The sequence below is a fragment of the Abramis brama genome (genome assembly GCF_963993115.1).
Source record: "Abramis brama genome assembly, chromosome: 21".
Taxonomy (NCBI): Eukaryota; Metazoa; Chordata; class Actinopteri; order Cypriniformes; family Leuciscidae; genus Abramis; species Abramis brama.
Window position 1 is genome coordinate 13,009,997 of NC_139983.1, and position 20,562 is coordinate 13,030,558.

Below are 20,562 nucleotides of genomic sequence, written 5' to 3' on the forward strand. Positions count from 1 at the left end.
CAGTCACAGTACCCAGCCGACGCTTGTTAAACACAGAAGTAGTTTGGCATTACTTTGCCGTGGCTCGCTCGCCCATACACAGTCTCACAAGGAAACAATGGTGCACTGCGGCTCAGTCAGCGTCGGCTCCTCCACGCACTTAACGCTGCAAAACAGCACCTGAATCTCTGATTCACCACACCAGAGCCAGTAGTAAATTGACAAGGTCCCGGTCTAAGGACCCCAGGTGTCTATATAAGCCTGCCTCCATTGCGTTAGGTGGCTTACTAAATGCCCGCTCCACCCCCCAATTCTCACTGTGAACTCATGTTTACATTTGAAATGAGGTTTCTGCCTTGGTCTGTCTATATAAAGAAATGCAATGAGAAGGATCAGCGCGATTCTGTACTTCAGATCAGCCCATGATGTTGAAGGATCTCAAAGACTTCAGCATCATGTATTTCCTAATGTCGGGTTCGCATCTCTTCTCTTTATTCCAGAGCATTTGATGGTTTGTATTGATTATCTTTGAACTGATTACGAAATTAGCATGATATATTTACCTGACATAATAAATTGTGAACATTGATTTTATTCTAACGGACTCTGGCATTATTTTAAGTAAAGAGTTAAAAAGAATAGTCAAACATTCGCTCACATTTAATGATGCACAGCTATCATTAAAACCTTTTTATTTATGAAATAAGGAGAAAATACATATGAGAAAATGTATTTCATTTAATCAAAATACTTTGCCATGAGAAAAGACAGTAACACAGAGAGACCTTCTCCGCTGGCCGGATGCCTACATTGGGCCGATTGAGCGAGAGTTTACACTACAATGTTTTAGAAGTGCTGGGTTTGTATGACTTGTATGAGTTATTAGCTTTGATTTATCCAATCAATTGTTTACACATTGCTTACTGGGTGGTTGTACAAATGATTTTATCCAGAATTATTCTTCTCACCATGTCTGACTTTGTGAAAGACACCGTGTGAGCTACTATTCGGGAGGTGGTCTGATTTCCCACCTGTCTTTGTTCCAGGAAACTCCAGGAGTCAGTTTCTTCCTTCAGGGACGGTGAAGTAGACATTTGAGCTGACAAAGTCTGCTCATTGTGTGGGAATCAATTTGTAATTAGCTTTAGCAGATGTTCCATGTGATATGGAATATGTTGTTTCCATGATCTCAAAGGGATGTAGTGTTAGTACACTAGTACCGCTGTCAAAAAAGAAATCGATGTGCTTTTTTGCAATTCTGAAGCGAGAGCAACAAACCAGAGGCACATTGCGACATGTATTTTGTGAGAGTGGAGGAGAATGAGTGACATATGCCAGAACTACTTCCCTAAATTTACCCCCTCACAGTGCTTTGTACAACCTGTGCTTTTAATAAAAGAAATCTAGGACATGAAGGCTTTGTAGACTTCAAAAGGAAACATTACTTCCCTTAGGGCCCGTGCACTGCTAAAAAACACGACGTGAGGAAGTTTTCATTCTGCAAGGTCCAGTAGATTGCTCCCTGCTGAGCCAATTCTGCAAAACACAGAGGCTCTGGACGTTCAGCTCAGTGTTCTAATGATCTTCTGATATCTTCAAAATGTTGACCATGTACGTTTTTTTTATTATTTTTTTTATTGCATATAACCACAGTTTTTTTCCTTGTTGATGAGTGTAATGTCAACATGAAATTAAAACTGACCCTATTTTCTTTCTTAATAATTTCTTAAGTGTCTTAATCTTTCATCAAAATATAATAACTGCTAAAGAAACATACAGAAATCCTAAGAGACTGTGCTTTATTTATTTTTATGTCAAGTTTTTCGTTCTTGTTTTCTTGTTATTGTGATTGTTGATACTTTCTTAAATGTCTTAATCTTTCATCAAAATATAATAACATTCTCTGCCGCTGAAACATACAGAAATCCTAAGAGGCCATGCCTTATATATATATATATATATATATATATATATATATATATATATATATATATATATATATATATAGATTTCAGACGAGACCATTTTGGCAAGTTTACTTGAGTTTATTGAACACAATTTATCTTTGGCGGTATGGTTCCTTATGGGGGTTCTTGCTCCATAATTAATGACATACGTAGCTTTAGCATTAACCCCCCTATGGAACCATCAGCTTGAGCAATATACAGATGATTAAGACAGTTTAGTAATGTCTTTAAGCCGTGGTTTAACATGTAGACGTAGCAGTGAAGTCCGGGACGTCTATGCTGTAGCTTGCTATGAGGAAGTGTGTGTCTCTCACGATGATGTCAGTGACTCTAGGACTTGGAAGCCTTGATAATCTGAAACAAAGAAGACAACAGCCAAAAGGTGCACGGAAATATGCTTGATACTTATAGTGGTGAGGGTGGGGGGGTTGCGAACAGTTTAAGCATATTTCCCGGGCAGAAGTGCCGCGTATATATATCCTTCCGGTCTAATAGGAGAACGGTAGTGGTTGGAGCAATTTGACAGCTGACCGCGTCAGCTGATCGCAGCCTATGCCTATGTGGCCTGTCTGAACTGACGCTGTGCTCGATATATATATATATATATACAGTGAGGAAAATAAGTATTTGAACACCCTGCTATTTTGCAAGTTCTCCCACTTGGAAATCATGGAGGGGTCTGAAATTGTCATCGTAGGTGCATGTCCACTGTGAGAGACATAATCTAAAAAAAAAAATCCAGAAATCACAATATATGATTTTTTAACTATTTATTTGTATGATACAGCTGCAAATAAGTATTTGAACACCTGAGAAAATCAATGTTAATATTTGGTACAGTAGCCTTTGTTTGCAATTACAGAGGTCAAACGTTTCCTGTAGTTTTTCACCAGGTTTCCTGGTGGCTCTTGCCGAGCCCCGCTCAGCACCGGAGACCGCCACGTGATCTGCGCTCTCTGCCTGGGTCGAGAACACGCAGCCCTCGCTCTCTCTTCAGGAGGCTGCGTCCATTGCGAAGAACGTCTATGCTCGTTGTCGACTCTGCGGGCTCGACTTGAAGTGTTCAACGCCGAAGCTGTCACTCCGCCCGTCTCTGCTGGACCGCGCAAGAAGAAGCGCCGCTCCCAGAGGCCACCGGAGTCTGATGTGGCATTCAAGCATCCGGTTCCAGTCAGAGATAGAACTTATATCTCACAGAACAGTGCTTCTCAGCCATCTGGAAAGCCTGGGTCTTACGGTCAAATGGACCAAGAGCTCATTACTGCCCAGTCAGTCAGTCTCTTTTCTGGGAATAGAGCTGGACTCTGTGGCTATGACGGCCCGCTTGTCGACACAGCGCGCGCCCCATGTTCGACGCCTGGCCGCGTCTTTCCAGAAGGGCAGCATCGCTTCTCTGTATATAAATATAAATAATAACTGAAGTGATTTGACTATATAATTAAATATAGCACTGATTCTTGAAATAAGGGACAAAACCAAGCGGCAACCTCCCTGTCTCTCTCTTGAAACCAACACGGAAGTGAATTCAACGGCAATTCATTAGTTGTTGTCATTAGTCATCATTAGCCGTTTGTCTGCTGTTTGTTAGCCGTCAAGTTACCTCAGCTCATTGTCTGACTGTAAAAATAAATAAATCCGTGAGTGAAGCGCTGCCAAGATGGCGACGGTCGGCCACGCCCACTTTAGGCTTCAAAAACGGCCTTCAGAAACCTACGGGTGACGTCGCGGACACTACGTCCATATTTTTTTACAGTCTATGGACAAAACATGTCCTCCATCAAAATGTTGCAATTTGCCTTAAAAAACAATAAATTATTTAATTTAAAAAGGCTTTAAAAGTTGGATAAGAAAGACTTGTATATGTTTAGACCCTTAGTTTTGTATTTGTATTTATATTATTTCATAGTAATTTTATAAAATATCGGCACTGTACTATGAAAGCCAGTAGAGGTCATAGTATCAAACTGCAAAAAAAAGTGTTTTAAATTGGCCAAAATGCACAAATATGAATATGAGGTTAATTGGATGGCTTAATAAAATATCACAAAATACTTAAAGTGAACATTGCATTATTTTATACATTAACAACAGCCTTTCAAAACTTGTCATCAATTCATGTCAACTCCGTCAGATATTTAAAAAATTCGAAATAAATCAGGCATATTTTGGTCAGCTTAACCCTGAGGACCTCCTTTTACTTCTTTCTGTTGATGGATGCAGCAGTGCAACACATGGTCTCGTAAGTTTTAATTTTTAAAAAAATATTCCACAAACAAGTTGACAGCTTTTATGTATCAACACTGTCTTCAAAGTAGGGATGATTTTAATCAGGTTGGTACAAATAAAAGTTGGTATTTTGGTTTAGTTTAGTGGCAGCTGGCAGCTGAGGAAAATCAAAATGGCTACCATTTATTAGACATGATTAAGTTGAAAAAACATGTTGTTTTGTGAACTCCGTCAGACGTCAACTCTGTCAGATATTTTGTCTGACGGTGTTGACGTAAGCTGACGTAAGCTGACGGAGTGGAAAAGTGCTCCCAAATACTCATTAAGTAATTTATAACAACTACATAACATGATAATATGATCTAAGTATACATGTTGATTGACTTAAAATATCTTAATATACCCAAATGCCATATAATAACTTTAATAAAAAGTATTGTTTTTATCTGTACTGTAGGAAGACATTAGCCTGGGAAAACCCAGACAACTACCAGCAAATTCAGATTTGCTCGAGAAGTAGTCTGGCAAAGAGCTCATTCAAGCCCATTTCCATGCCGTCGAAATCGCGGCACCAATCAGAAACGTTGAGGCGGGCTTTACACAATGACGATCGCTCTGATTGGTTTTAGATCTATCCAATTGCGCCCAGAGGCATTTGAGCGACGTCCGTTCAACTTTTAAATGCATTATTATATTCAAATTGCAAACACATGAGGACAGTCTCCATAAAAGACCCACTGGCAGATGAACGTGCTACTACATTTCTCTCCGAAACGGTAGGGAATTAAATTAGATTTAATAGAGGATTTTAACTGTGACACGATGATTGACAGGGCAGTTTAAGTGACAGGATGCACGCGACAGATCCGTCCGATAAAGATGACGAAGAAGTATGTCCTAAAGCTTGCCTACTTTTTTGCTACACATTCAAAAGTAAATATCTTTTCTTCACAAAAAGAGTACATACTTTTATGGCGTAGTGTAACAAATTGGGACGCAGCATATGGCTTTACACGATGACGATCACTCTGATTGGTTTTAGGTCTATCCAACTGCGCCCAGAGGCATTTGAGCGACGTCCGTTGGTGACGCCCCTTTGGAAATGATTTGTCTATGGAGCTTTGCCAGACCATAACTCAGTTACTACTGAGAATGGTCTGGTTTTAATCAGGCTAGGAAGACATGGCTAGACAAAAACTGTCAGTGGAGGAGCAAAGAAAAAGAAACAGAGTTCCAGAGAAAAAGGAGAGAAAGAATTAACAGTAGGCGCGTTTCCATTAGAGATATGCGCAAAACTTTTGCCATTTTTTCTAAATGTCGTTAAAAAACTATTGCGAAATGACGGCGTTTCCATTAACCGATGTTATGCGACTAAAACTTTTTTTCTCTCGCGATAAGTCATTCCAAAATCATGGCACCGGACATTGGTAGGTTTATGTATATCCCAGCCACTGCACTGGCCATTATTATTATTATTAATGTAAGGAGACGTATGTGTGTTAGCCAATCATTAATGGCAAAGAAAGACCCTTATACTTGTGAGCGGCACATACGAGATGTTTCTGGTTGTTTCTCCCTCATTTCTGCTTCAAGATCTTGATTGTGGCATTTCTTTGAGGCTTAGAATCCAGTATTCCTGTAATTCTTTTGTCTTTTATGAATTTAATAAAGAAATCTGTCTCGTATTCTGTCCAAACATACCGTGTCCTCTACGTCGGGTGACTGTAAATGCGCAAAAACTGTTTCCATTGCAGTTTTGTGAAATATTTCTTTTTCGAATTGCCTAAATAACCACCCCATGCGAGCGTAAAAACTTTTTTGCGATAAATGAGAGTTTTTGCAAAATTGACGTGTTTTCATTGGGTGTATTTTCAATTTGCGCAATTTGAAGGGTAATGGAAACGTGGCTACTGACCCAGAAAGCAGAAGAGACCAGTTAGAAAAGGAGAGATGGAAGGACAGGGTCCAAAGGTGGATCTGGGGGGACAAGGGAGCCTGGTGGAACTGGTGAACTGATGGGCCACGGTGGAGATGAGGGAGGTAGGAGCCAAGGGTGAGCTAGTGGACTGATGGGCAGATGTGGAATCCTGGACGTGGTGGTTGAAGTCGAATCCCAGGCATCCACTGTTCAAGATGGTGCTGAGGACTGGAAGCTCCTCAACGAGCCCACCATTCTACTGGCGTGTAGAGGGCGAGTGATGGGGCTGACAGGAGGTAGAGGAGATGAGCATGGCTGCTGGATGATGAGAGGATGTGGGAGAGGGAGGTTGGGTGGGAATTCAGGCTCAGGAACCGACTCAGGCGTAGCGGCGACCATCTCCGCTGAGGGCTTGGGCGGCGAGGCGGTGGCCATGCTGCCAGATACGGATTCTCAGGTGTGGCCCGAGACGAGGCCTCAGGCGTGGCGGTGGCCATCTTGGCCGGAGACAAGGGCTCAGGCATGGCAGCGGCCATCTTGGCCAAAGACGGATTCTCAGGCGTGGCGGCGGCCATCTTGGCAGGAGACGAGGGCTCAGGCATGGTGGCGCCCATCTTGGCCAGAGACGAAGGCTCAGGCGTTGCGTGAAGCTCAGGCTGGGCAGGCATGACTTGAAGAAGCTCAGGCTTGACAGGCATGACGTGAAGAAGCTCTGGAAGGGTGGTCTCGACGGGACGAGATTCTGGAAGGGTGGTCTCGGCGGGAAGAGACTCTGGACAAAGATAGGAGGTGTGGCGATGAAGATGGCAGGTGACGGTGGTTGAGCGGTGATGTCATAATCAGCCTCACCCACGGTGAAGGCTGAACCGCTCAACCGCAGCACATGATCCAGGTATTGTTCGAACGTAACTGGGATCACTGCTGCTGGAGCTTGCTGGTGCAGATGATCGTTCAGTCCATACCAGAAGACAGTCTTTAGGACGCCATCTGCCCAGTCCACATGGTGAGAAATTTCGAGGAACGTGATTTCAGTAAACGAGGCTTCATTACGTCATAACTGTTTGAAACACTTCGAAATTTCAATGGTTCACCACTGGGGGCGATGATCTCTGTCAACCCATGAATCACGAGGAGTCACTGAGAACCAATGAACAAGTGTCTGTGGGTTTTACCTGATCTCTGATCAGTTTTATACATTTGTAGACGTTTTAATTAGACATTAGTATAAATAAAATGAATATTCAATTCAATTCAATTCAAATTTATTTGTATAGCGCTTTTCACAATACATATTGTTTCAAAGCAGCTTTACAGAAAGTGCATTTCAGAAATGTACATAAAAAAATACAGTTAGTTAATTAATCATGCATTAACTTAGGGCATAAACATATCGCCAGCATCAAGTCGTCTCTTCACAGGCGTCGAGTCGTCTCTGCACGGGTGTTGGGGCATCTGTAATTTCCATGGGAGGCTGGATACAAACTGGAGCAGACAATCTGTATTAGCGTCCCGAGATAACAACAGAAAAGCAGATGGGAAATAATTAGCGTAGCTGCTGTTCATAACAATAATGCATTCAATCTGATTCAACTGTAGTATAAAAGGTAAGTATTATGTGAATGCTTGGCTAAAGAAATGCGTCTTTAATCTAGTTTTAAACTGGGACAGCGAGTCTGAGCCTCGAACAATATCAGGAAGGCCATTCCACAGTTTAGGAGCTAAATATGAAAATGCCCTCCCTCCTTTAGTGGACTTAGATATCCTAGGAATGACCAGAAGCCTCAAATTTAGTGATCTTAAAGAGTGCGATGGATTGTAGGGCGATATAAGTTCCGTTAAATACCCAGGAGCTAAACCATTTAGTGCTTTATAGGTCATTAGTAATACTTTGTAATTGATACGGAACTTTATAGGTAACCAATGTAGAGATGATAGAATTGGTGTTATATGATCATATTTCCTTGACCTAGTAAGAACTCTAGCAGCTGCATTTTGGACTAACTGTAGCTTGTTTATTGAGGATGCAGGACAACCAGCTAATAAAGCATTACAGTAATCTAGTCTTGAGGTCATGAATGCATGAACTAACTTTTCTGCATCAGAAACTGATAGCATATTACGTAGCTTAGCAATGTTTCTAAGGTGGAAAAAGGCTGTTCTTGTAACATATGAAATATGATTTTCAAAAGACAAGTTGCGGTCTAATATAACACCCAGGTCTTTTACTGTAGTGGATAAAGTAACAGGACATCCTTCTAAAGTAAAGTTGTATTGTAAGAGGTTTTGTGGGCAGTTTTTTTTACCAATAAGTAATACCTCTGTTTTATCTGAATTTAATAGCAGAAAATTACACGTCATCCAGTATTTTATATCTTTAACACACTCTGTCAATTTAGATAATTTATTGTTTTCATCTGGTCGTGATGAAATATATAATTGAGTGTCATCAGCATAACAGTGGAAATTAATTCCATGTTTTCTTATAATATTACCAAGTGGCAGCATATATATTGAGAATAGCAGAGGGCCTAACACAGATCCTTGCGGCACTCCATAGTTTACTGACGTTATCTTCGATTTTTCCCCATTTAAACAGACAAAATGGTAGCGGTCTGATAAGTACGATCTAAACCAGCTTAATGCCTGGTTTAGATCCTGGTTTAGAATAATGGTAGTTAGTCTTATTGGCCTGTTTAGCTGAGCCATTCATAGAACAAACAAAACAAACCCTGACAATTGATAAGATAACATATATACACTTGATAATCTTATAAGATGATTAGATAATTCCAATTGAAATATTTTACTTTCAATTAAAAATTTTGCAATAGATTTGTAAAAATGTGTTTTTGTGCATGTTTAACTCTATTTATTGACGAACAAGACACATACCAAACTTAGCAAGCAGTATAGACGAGAACCGACAAGGGAGAACTGAAACTAGGGAGACTATATACACAGACAAATGAGGAGAATAAGTGACATAGGTGCACACGGTGAAACCGATTAACAAGGAAACACATGGTGCACAAACACAGAAGGCAAAACAAAGTCCAAGACTGGTGTCACAGTGACACTCCCTTTGCCATGTCAAAACTAGATAAATATCTTTAATCAGTTTGATTCTCGATTAGTTTGTCAACACCGTCAATTGTGTGTCAACACTGTAAGATGGAGGTTTTTCATTTTTATAAAAAAAAAAATGTTTCTTTTGTTCAATTGAGTGTGTTCATACATTAAATTAAAACACCAACTTATCTACATGCATCAGTGTCTTGTGGGCACAAAACCACTGATTGTATATATTAAAAATTAAAAAAAATAGTAAACTAAATGAAGGTAATTTAAAATTGCTTATTCCAAAACAATGTAAAATAATATTAAAAGTGTATACAATGCAATGTATCACTTAACCTTGCTAAAGCACACCATTTCTACACACTAAAGACTTTACAGTGCTATTGAATTGATCAAACACACAAAAAAACTAATTTTCATGTGTCAGACGGAGTTGACAAATGTCAAGTTACTAAGTGAGTAAATGTCAATTTTTATAAAAAGTGGTTTATAAAAAACCTGTTCCTTTTCATGGTATGATAGATGAGACCCGTGTTCATGAAGATATCCAATTCAAATTAATGTAGTATCGATTTTTTGTTTGTCACTTTTCAAAAGTACTTTTGTCCCTTATCTCAAGAATCAATGATAGATTGTTTAATTATTAAAATAGCAATTCATTGATAAATATGGTTAAAAGCACAGGCTATTTCATAGTCTTTGTAGTTAGAATCCAGTCAATTAAACTATACAAATGTGTAAAAGCTATTAAAATGTATTTATTTTGTACTTTAAATGTAAGGTAAATGACGTTGAATGTAATTTGTTATTGGGCTGTGTAATAACTACCAGTTTTAACTGTATGTGTAATATTTACCAACTCAGACCTATATGCAATATATTTTAGGCTTGGTGGAATATTCATGTTTTAAATGGTTCATTAACTTAAGGTACTGATGTATTTGAAGGCCTAGCCAAATCATTGAGTGGAATCCAGTTTACATCTTCAAATAGTGAGAACCTGTCTTTAAGTGTAGGAAAGCACACAGTTAGACGAGACCCTTGATACATATAGCCTAATAATAATATTATTATTATTATTATTATTATTAATAATAATATTAATAGTATTTCTATTATAATAGTTATTATACTATTAATTATTATTTATTAGTTTTATTATTCGTTTCTTATTATTTTGTTATTATTATGCGAAACATATCTCAAATCTCTTGGACTGCTTTCAAGATTTTGTTATTTGCTTTTTGTACATAAAACATGAAGTGCCTCCCAAAACAATGCACATATAACATTATGCTATCAGTAAAGCAATTATTGATTAAATGTCAGTCTTAACCTACATGAGTTCTCCTGTGCCAAAGTTAGGGTGGCCATTTCCATAACACCAAAAAAGAGGACACTTTGCGGCATTTAGTGAGGCAAGAATAACTGCATTGGACTCTGGTGTACTCGCAACTACAATACAATTTTGTCCATCATATCGATGGTATCATGATACAGTGATTCTGAAATAGCCTACTCTATTCATTGCCAGACAATTTGATCTACGATATATCTTGATGTAGACCTATGTGTAACAGAACAGGCAAAAAAGTGTTTGTTCACAGTATTTGTATTTATTCAAGACATTGTGATGTCTGTTTCAAAAACTGACCACTGAAATGAACCTGTCTTGCAAAGTGCGCAGTGCCTGAAAACATAACATTTCTGGACTTCTGGAAATGAAAGAAATACATAAATAAACAAATAATATGGCACAGTGCCAGAAAACATAACATTTCTGGACTTCTGGAAATAACAGAAATACAGAAATAAACAAATAATGAATGCGAAAAAAATAAATAAATACACATTTCAGTTCTTAACAAAGAAGTTCACCCTCTGCAGCAGCTCGGGCGACAACAGCACCTCTAAGGTCATCATGGCCAAATTTGTGCTCTTTTGTCCATTCTGGATTGAATGAGGTCTGACGTTTTGGCATGTTTACGTTATGATATGACGTAGCCAGCACGTGGACTCCACGTCGTGGAGGCTTGTTTACGTTTTTAACCAATGATATATCAGATATTTATTTGACACCGCTTTCAGCCAATCATTTGTTTGACCAGAGATCTTACGGCATTAGACGCTATGCTGCTGCGTCCCAATAAAGATTCTAGAGTGTGTTTTTTTTGGCCGATTCAGCACAACTCCAAAAAGGAGGACAAATGAGTGTCCGGCTTGAGGCTGCGCCGGACGCCGGACAGGGGGCTTAAAATCCGGACGTATGGCCGTCCTAGCCAGAGTGGGTTGTTACAATGGGAGATCTGCAGATCTGAGTCCCTGACTGAAATTTTTTTTTTTAATTAATTAAAGCTGCATTATGCAGCTTTGCCGATTTCTTCGCTGTTTTCTTGCTTTTTGCTCGCGGGTTTCTCTATAGAGCTCCCCCTACAGCTTCGGAATAGATATTTGACAACACTGTCGTCAAAACTCGTTGGCTCGTCCCATCTTCTCCCGCTGGTCATGTGCATTTGTTTTCAAAGAACCCGGCAAACGCACGGAGCCATGTCCACTGAGGTATGTATAATACACAGAAGGCTAGCATCTAAATGTTTAGATAGTATATGCAGGGGGGTAATTGAGCGCTCGATTTCCATACCACCCCCGGGCGCCGCCATTGGCTAGCGGACCCCCACCTGCTGTTAGCATCCCATTGACTCCCATTCATTTTGGTGTCACTTTGACAGCGAATAACTTTACATCTGAGGCGTTTAAAGACTCCATTTGTCCATTATTTATTTCTAAAGAAACACGACAATGTATAAAAGGCTCCATTACCTTGTAGCTTACGTTATGGCCCCGTAGAAGCAATTTTTGTAAAAATAGGCTAACGATTGCGTCATAACCACGCGACTCTCTGTCGCACAGTAGGAAATTACCGTATGGACAGGAGGAGAAGCTCGCGGGCAATCGGGGGGACATGGAGGCAAAATGACAAAGTAATTAATCAGAATACCTACTAAAAGTTTCTCCTGCTTCTAGCTCATGGACAGCTCCTACTCACACTCTCCGTCTCTGCAAGTTTCGGAAGGGAATGATTCAGATTTCTCTTGGCACAGCTACTAGAAGACAGACAGGTTACTCACGTCACATCTACGTCGTCAAGCTCAGTTTGAGTCTGCGCAGTACGCTCGACCCCCAGGAAGTGAAAGCTTCTAATTGACTTCACTCGTCTCCGTTGAATCCAATGGGGTCAATTGGCACATCCTTTGCATCTGTTCCATTTAAATTCTGATGGATATTTATACAGTAGTTACTGTCAATAATCTGCCCCGTAATCATAATTTTGTATGCAAATGATTAAAAGTGCTTGCTGTTTTATTGCCCTTTAGTTCATTTATGTTGGAAACCGCAGTGGTGCAGCGTATGTATTTTGCGTTTTGCAGAAATGTTGCCACAGGTACGTTTTTCCAATTAGCCTGTGTTGCAGCCAAAACTTTTGTTATTTTAATGCAATTTAATGCATACAATGCTTGCTTGTATGATTTAACTTAAATTGACTTCACTTAAATCGATACCTCTTACTTCCGATCTTGTCGTTCAAAAGTTCGGGGTCAGAAAGGGCAAAAGTGTTTTTGTTTTTATTTATCAAAAATGCAATATAAACAGTAATATTGTGAAATACTATCACAATTTACAATTATTACAATATTATTAAAATAACTAATTATTAAAATAACTAATACTTTTAAAGTATTTATTACTGTGATGTGGAAGCTGAATTTTCAGCATCATTAGGCCTAGTCCAGTCACATGATCCTTCAGAAATCATTCTAATATGCTGATTTGCTGCTCAAAAAACATATTATTATTATTATTATTATTATTATTATTATTATTAGCACACAGTGAACTCCCGAGAAAACGCTATGCTTGAGCAAACAGTTTGTGAATAGGCTACTAATGATGCCCGTGAAAGAGACTGTGAACGCATTGAATAGGATATGTTTAGTTGTTGAATAGCATAGGCTACTATTACACAGTAGTGATAACGTTAAGCGCACCAGAATGAAATATAATATTCAGAAGTAAACAGCATAGCTGACTTACAGATTCAGTTAACATCCACAAATGAATAAGCGCGTCGATTCAGGGAGCAGTGCAAAGTGCCCGTGCAAAATCAGTTTTTGTGTGTGTTTTTAGTAATTGTTGGTTTGGTGTATTTGAGTGCTCATTGTTACAATTACACAGCAAAAGTTCAGTGACATTTTTAATTGTGCATGGTTGAAAGCAAATACTGATACTGACATAATGACATACAATAAATGTGGAAGATTGAACTACACGATTCAGGGTGCAGGCTACACAGTGAACTCAGAGAAAATGCTACTTAAGCTCTATCATTTCTAAATACGAAAACAGACAGATTTTTTTTGTGACAATATAAATGTTTCAACTGTCAATTAAAGTCTGTGTAAATATGTGTTCTGAGTTTGTCACACCAGATAAAAATGTGTAATGAACCACCCAGCCAAATTTGACTGATTAAAAAAAAACAAAAAACAAAAAACAAACACCAAACAAGTTATCAAAATCTTGAAAAAATAAGCAGTATTCTCTGCTCTCAAACGCTGGGGGCATGTTCGCTGTCGGTGCTGAAACCACGCCCACTCGCGAGAAACTTTCACTCATTGGTGGGCAAGTACTGCCGACGATGGCAACAGATGTCAGCAGGAAGGGAGGATGAAGGACGGGGCAAGAGATAGTCGGTTCGGCCCCATTCACTAGTAACAGCGGATTATCAGTGAATCCTTGTTGTCTCAGATGAAAGTTTGCTGGGTAGCTATTGTTGGAGAATAGCAAGAGGTAGGCTCATGCTGTTAAGTGTACTGCACATGTTAAGTGTATTATTTACATTGCAATACCCATAAATGGTAAGATGCACGTAAATGCACGTATTCGTACCAGACCGTTTCGGTACAGGGCTTTCGGTTCGGTGCACGTGTGTACCGAATGACCGAATGCAATATTTTGTGTGCGGAACATAGGTACATTTTCGTGTTTCCACACGAACATATTAAGTGGCGGAAGTCTCCGCGTTCAGCGCAAATCCCGCCCTGCAGCTGATTCTAAAGTATTACCAGAGAATGTCTAATAAGGGGAGAAGTTTCACTCTCAGTAAACTTCCGGCTTCTGAACTGGTTGCAGTTCCACTCTGGCTCCATATGAGGGCGCTCACAGGATGAGTGCAGAATGAATGGAGGTCTATGGCGCTATACACATCAAAATCCACTTTTCTCAGGATATAATTTTTTGTCTAGTAATTTGAATGTTGTATTCAAAAGGGGATGCAAAGGAATTACACATTGCGGGGTGTTAGATTTTTTAGAGTCACTTATTTGCTTTAAAAAGTCTTTTAAAGTGTCAATGACGTCATACACATCGTATGACCAGAGATACTGCTTAACGGCAATCCTTCACTCACTCTGGTGCGTTAGCGCTCTGCACTTCCTTTTCACTCGAGGCATCGACAACACAGCTGACACAGGTAAATACACGTGCTAGAAGAGTTTTTGTTTTGTTTGTTTCTGGTCCCACTTCGGATGCCACGATGCCATCAAGCGGCATCTCTGGTCGTAATCAGTCCTTCACTGACCAATCAGCGTTCATTAGCAGAATGCTAGCGTGTTATGGACAACAACAACTCAACTTGTAAGAAATCGAAAGGACATAAGTACTCGTTCATTCAACTTTCGACCTATAACCCATGTTGAACTTGCAAAACCTAGAATCAAACCTGAGATTTCTCAACGGCAATCGGATGAAAGAGACAAATTTAGCCGTTTAGCCCCATAGACTCCCATTCATTTTGCACTCATGGGCGATCGCCCCCAGTGGAACTCTGGTGGAACTACAACCAAAATTCGGTACAATAGGACTTAATAGGGAGTGGGCAGGCTCTCCGTAGACGGGCTCTGGTATTACCCGTCGTCACTGTAACCTAAACCTATGAAATCGACTGCAGGGCGAAAAAAAGCTTTTCCGCTCCGTGTGCGCCGCCGCACTCTCCGTTCCGTGTGTGTGTGTGTGTGTGTGCGCGCTGCGCTCTCTGCTCAATGTTCAATGTTCGACTCCGTGTTTGCGCTGCGCTTTCTGCTCTGTCGTTAACGGCCCAAACACTCCAATCATGGACCGATCACGCACTGGAAAAGCAAAGTCCGCTCAAATAAGGTGAAATTTCTCAGTAGTAGACTTCTGTTTGCTGAGCTGATATAGTCATGCTGGCAACAATGGTAAAATGACCTGCTCTGGTAATAGCTTTGTAGGTAGGACTATATTTTATTTTGATAATTAGTAAAAAAATAAAAATAAATAAATAAAAATCTTAAATTGATTATGTTGATTGATAATTGAAAAATAATACATTAATATATTTATGTTTAATATTATTTTAATATAGGGCTATTTTCTGTTCCTTTTTTTCCCCGGTGTTTCATTTAATTAGGTGATTCTAAGTTTAATTATTGATGATTACAAGCTTGGAGGAATTGCAATTAATTACAGCAAATTGTGCAATTAATTAGTTCTTTTTTTTTTTATCGATTCCCAGCCTTAATTTTTAAATATGAGCAGGCCTACAAGCTGGGATTGGTATTTTATTATATTTTATTAAAAAGTGTTTAAAAAAGTGTAAACAAATTGTTAAAAAAAGTTTATAGTAATAAACAACCTGCAGTTTAATGTTTGCATTTCTTTCCCTTACTGTACCGAAAATAAACCGAACCGTGACTTTAAAACCGAGGTACGTACCGAACCGTGATTTTTGCGTACCGTTACACCCCTAATATATATATATATATTAGGGCTGGGGGAATTAACGCGTTAATCTGTGCGATTAATTTTTTTGCCTCGTTTTAATGACTTTCTGTTGCGGCTGCTATTGCAACTGTGCCGAACCAAGTCACCCTGTCATGATGGAGAAGTACAAGGATGGAGTTTTAGGAGGAATATTTGCATTTAAAAAGTTGCCTGATGGCGCGTTTGACAAAACAAAGATGCTGTGTACAATTAGCAAAGCTGAATTCAAATACCATACCAGTTGGTTTGAAGCTGGATGCACCGAATTTTCAGCCGCCGAATGGCATTTTCGGTTCCCTATTGTCCGGTAGCCTCGCAGCGCGGGTATAATAAGCAGCTGGTGATGATTGCACTTAGCTTTTTGCTTCGGAGCCAAGCACTTCGATGCGTCTATACAGAGAGTGTGACTTCAAGAACAAGCTTTTCTGGACCTCTCCTTCCCGGTGCGGGTGTTACAGCACAGCAGTGCGAGCAGTCTTTTTTTCTCTCTTCTCTTTTCTCTGTCTTTTTTGTTTTGGGTTTGAGCAAACAAAAATGCTGTTATAACAGCTGGTAAGGTGTGCCATCAGAGTGCTCAAAAGCTGTTTTTACAGCTGGTAAGACCTGCCAGTGAGAGAGAGAGACAGCGCACAGACAGGTGCACATTCCTGTCTGTTTTTGCAGTGACTGTTCCCCTGCGTGTTTCAGCACCAGTGAGAGCAGTCCCTAAAAGAGTTTACACAGATAGAACGCATCTTTTTAAAGATGACTTTCTATCTGTGTGTTTCTGGATGCGGTCGTTACCTGGGTTCACGGGATGGTCATGATCGCTGCCTCGTGTGTCTGGGCATTAAACACCCTGAGGCAGCTTTTGTGGATGAGTCATGTACACATTGTGGGAAGATGACCATCGCGGAGCTGCGGTCGAGACTCTCGTTCCTGCAAAGGGGCGGAGTCCCCGTGCCTCTGCCTCGATCCAATCCTCCTCAGAGGGTTGCTTCGGGCAGTGACATGGGAGACCTGAGGATTACGGTTAGCGCGTCTCCTTCGGGGAACCAACCCCCTAGGAGCCTTCACCCCTCTCACGCTCCGCAGCCAGTTGAGCCACCATTGGAGAAAGCCGGACCATCCTCGCGGTGTGTACTGGTTGTCTCCTTTGGGGCTCCCCGCGAAGATCAGATGTCGATCGCTGCATCGGAGGGTGGGTCAGACTTCTTCGCGGATGACGACTCGGCGCCGCTACGAACCTCCGTCGGGTGTGTGAGACCTGAGACGGACCCGGAGATGATGGCCATGCTTTCCCGGGCCGCCAACAGGGTCGGGCTCATGTGGAATCCTCCACCGTGTCCCGAACCTTCAAGGTTGGTATCTCGGGGTGGCGCGCGCTGGTTCTCAGCAACCCACCCCAGTGCCTTTCTTCCCGGAAGTGCATGAGGAGCTTACGGGGACGTGGACGGCACCTTTTACTGCCAGAAACCGTATTTAACCGTCAAGGCGTACAAGGCCTGTGGGGAAGCTGCCTCTGCCATGCACGCCATGGCGTTGCTGCAGGTCCATCAGGCCAAGGCACTGAAGGACCTGCACGAGGGTGGTCATGATCCCCAAGTGCTTCAGGAACTTCGCATCGCAATGGACCTCGCGCTTCGTGCGTCGAAGGTGACCGCAGCTCCTCAGTCTGCTCGTCGCCGAGGGCGGCCTCCTGCGTCTGCCCCTGCTCCCGCGCCGCAGCAGCAGCCTCCATCTAAATGGCGCCGTGGAGCCAGTCGCAGGCAGGCCGCCCCGCCCATCCAGGCCCCCGCCAAGAAGGGCGGCAAAGCCAGAAACAAGCGGCCCTAGGACGGGCGACCCAGAGATGGAAGGGACTGCTCTTCAGGAGACGATGACCGCATCACTCCATCCCCCAGAAGAGGGCTGGGTGGAAAATCCTTATTTTCCTTTTGTTTTTGTTCCGCCGCTGGCCTCAAAACCAGCGGTACCCAAATTTTCAATAAAAGAGCAGTTTCTTCCATCTTTGGGTCCGAAGAGGGCCTGGACCCTAGGTTCTAGGTGACTTACCCCCAGAGGTACTTAACACCATCATTTCTGCGCGAGCGCCGTCTACGAGACGTGCGTACGCCTTGAAGTGGAGCCTGTTCGTCGAGTGGTGTTCCTCTCGCAGAGAGGACCCCCGCAGATGTTCGATAGGGTCAGTGCTTTTCTTCTTGCAGCAAGGGTTGGAGCGAAGGCTGTCTCCCTCCACCCTCAAAGTACATGCTGCTGCTATTTCAGCATATCATGACCACATAGATGGCAAAACAGTTGGAAAGCACGACCTGGTCGTCAGGTTCCTAAGGGGGGCGAGACGTTTAAATCCTCCTCGTCCCCCCTCCATACCCTCTTGGGACCTTTCCCTGGTGCTTCGAGCAGGGTGCTCCCTTTGAGCCCTTGCAGTCAGCAGACTTAAAGCTTCTCTCCTTGAAGATTTTGCTGATGATTGCACTGGGCTCGGTCAAGAGGGTAGGGGACCTGCAAGCATTTTCGGTCGACGAATCGTGCCTAGAGTTTGGGCCGGGTGACAACCATGTTGTACTGAGACCCCGGCCTGGCTATGTGCCCAAGGTTCCTACCACTCCCTTTAGAGATCAGGTAGTGAACCTGCAAGCGCTGCCCCTGGAGGAGGCAGACCCAGCCCTGGCTTTGCTCTGTCCTGTTCGCGCTCTGCGTTTGTACGTGGACAGAACTCAAAGCATCAGGACCTCAGACCAGCTCTTTGTCTGTTACGGAAGCCAGCAGAAGGGAAAGGCTGTCTCCAAGCAGAGGATGGCCCACTGGATAGTGGATGCCATCGCCTTGGCTTATCAAGCTCAAGGTGTGCCCTGCCCGCTCAAGTTGCATGCACACTCCACGAGAGGCGTTGCATCCTCCTGGGCGCTGGCACATGGCTCCTCGCTAACAGATATCTGTAGAGCTGCGGACTGGGAGACACCTAACACGTCCGCTAGATAGCCTACATGTAGAGCCTGTGTCCTCCCGTGTTCTCACCCTAAACGGGTAGAAGCACTGAGAGTACCAGCTCTGTCGGCTTGCTGCACCCTACTGTGCATCCTTATTGCTCCAGAGTCAAACCTGTTGAGTCCTCCAACACCCTCGGCCCGGACATGGCGGAGCGTCCGGTGCCAGGCCTTTATCCGCTGAATCCTTGAGAACCGGGTCTAGGCTGGGTCCCACATGGTTGACCCTATGGGGATCCCATGTGTGTATATTCTCCACGGCTGCTCCTAACGGAAGCCTGTGTCTTTCCCTTGGGCTAAGTCACCCACTATTCATATGCAGTACAACCCTCGGGTTAGTCCATATGTCTATTCCCACATAACTCTCCTTAAGAATGTGGCTCCTGCAGCGTTCCCCTCCCTCAGATCGGGCACACTTTCCCAGTGTTATCCAATAATCTCACTGTAGGGGTTATCACGGAACAACAGGGTTACCATATGTAACCGAGACGTTTTTGGCCGAAAGAGAAAAAAGGCTGAAAATATATGCCGCCCATCCGTGTTCTGCGATCAGGTTTCACGAGTGGGTTTTTTCCGCTCCGTGTGTGAGCCGCGCTCTCTGTTCTGTGTGTGTGTGCGTGTGTGTGTGTGTGTGTGTCTGTTGGCGCGCTGCGCTCTCTGCTCAGTGTTCCGCTCTGTGTTTGCGCTGTGTGTTCTGCTCTGTCGTTCATGGCCCAAACGCTCCAATCATGTACCGATCACGCACTGGAAAAGCAAAGTCCCCTCAAATAACGTGAAATTTCTCTAGACTTCTGTTTGCAATAACCCTACAGAGCTGGTATAGTCTGGGCAACAATGGTAAAATGACCTGCTCTGATCACATGCTCTGGTAATAATAGCTTTGTAGGACTATATTTTATTTTGAGAATTAGTAAAAATAAAAAAGAATAAAATCTGTTAAATTGATTATGTTGATTGATTATTGAAAAAGAATAATATTTTGATATATTGATGTTTAATATCATTTTAATATAGGGCTATTTTCTGTTCCTTTTTTTTTTTTTCTGTGTTTAATTTAATTAGGTGATTCTAAGTTTAAATATTGATGATTACAAGCTTGGGGGAAATGCAATTAATTGCAATTAATTACAGCAAATTGTGCAATTAATTATTTTCTTTTTTTAATCGATTCCCAGCCCTAATATATATATATATATATATATATATATATATATATATATATATATATATATATATATATAATTATTATTATTATTATTTATTTTTTTTTTTTAAAGAGTTTAAGTGCTCACGGAAGAGATGAGTTTTCAACTGTTTTTTGAAAGTTGTCAGGGATTCTGCATTCCGAATGAAGGTGGGGAGATCATTCCACCAGCAAGGAACCGTGAATGAAAATGTTCTGGAGAGTGATTTTGTGGCCCTCTGTGATGAGAAACAAATCTCTGAATTCCCTTTACACAGACTTTAAGGCCGGGACACCAAGCTGACGGTCGGCCGTCGGCCAAAGTCGGGATGTCAGCGAGCATCTGTCGGGCTAGTTTTTGAGGTGGGTTCCACACGTCTGCTCTTGTCTGGCTCACGTCGG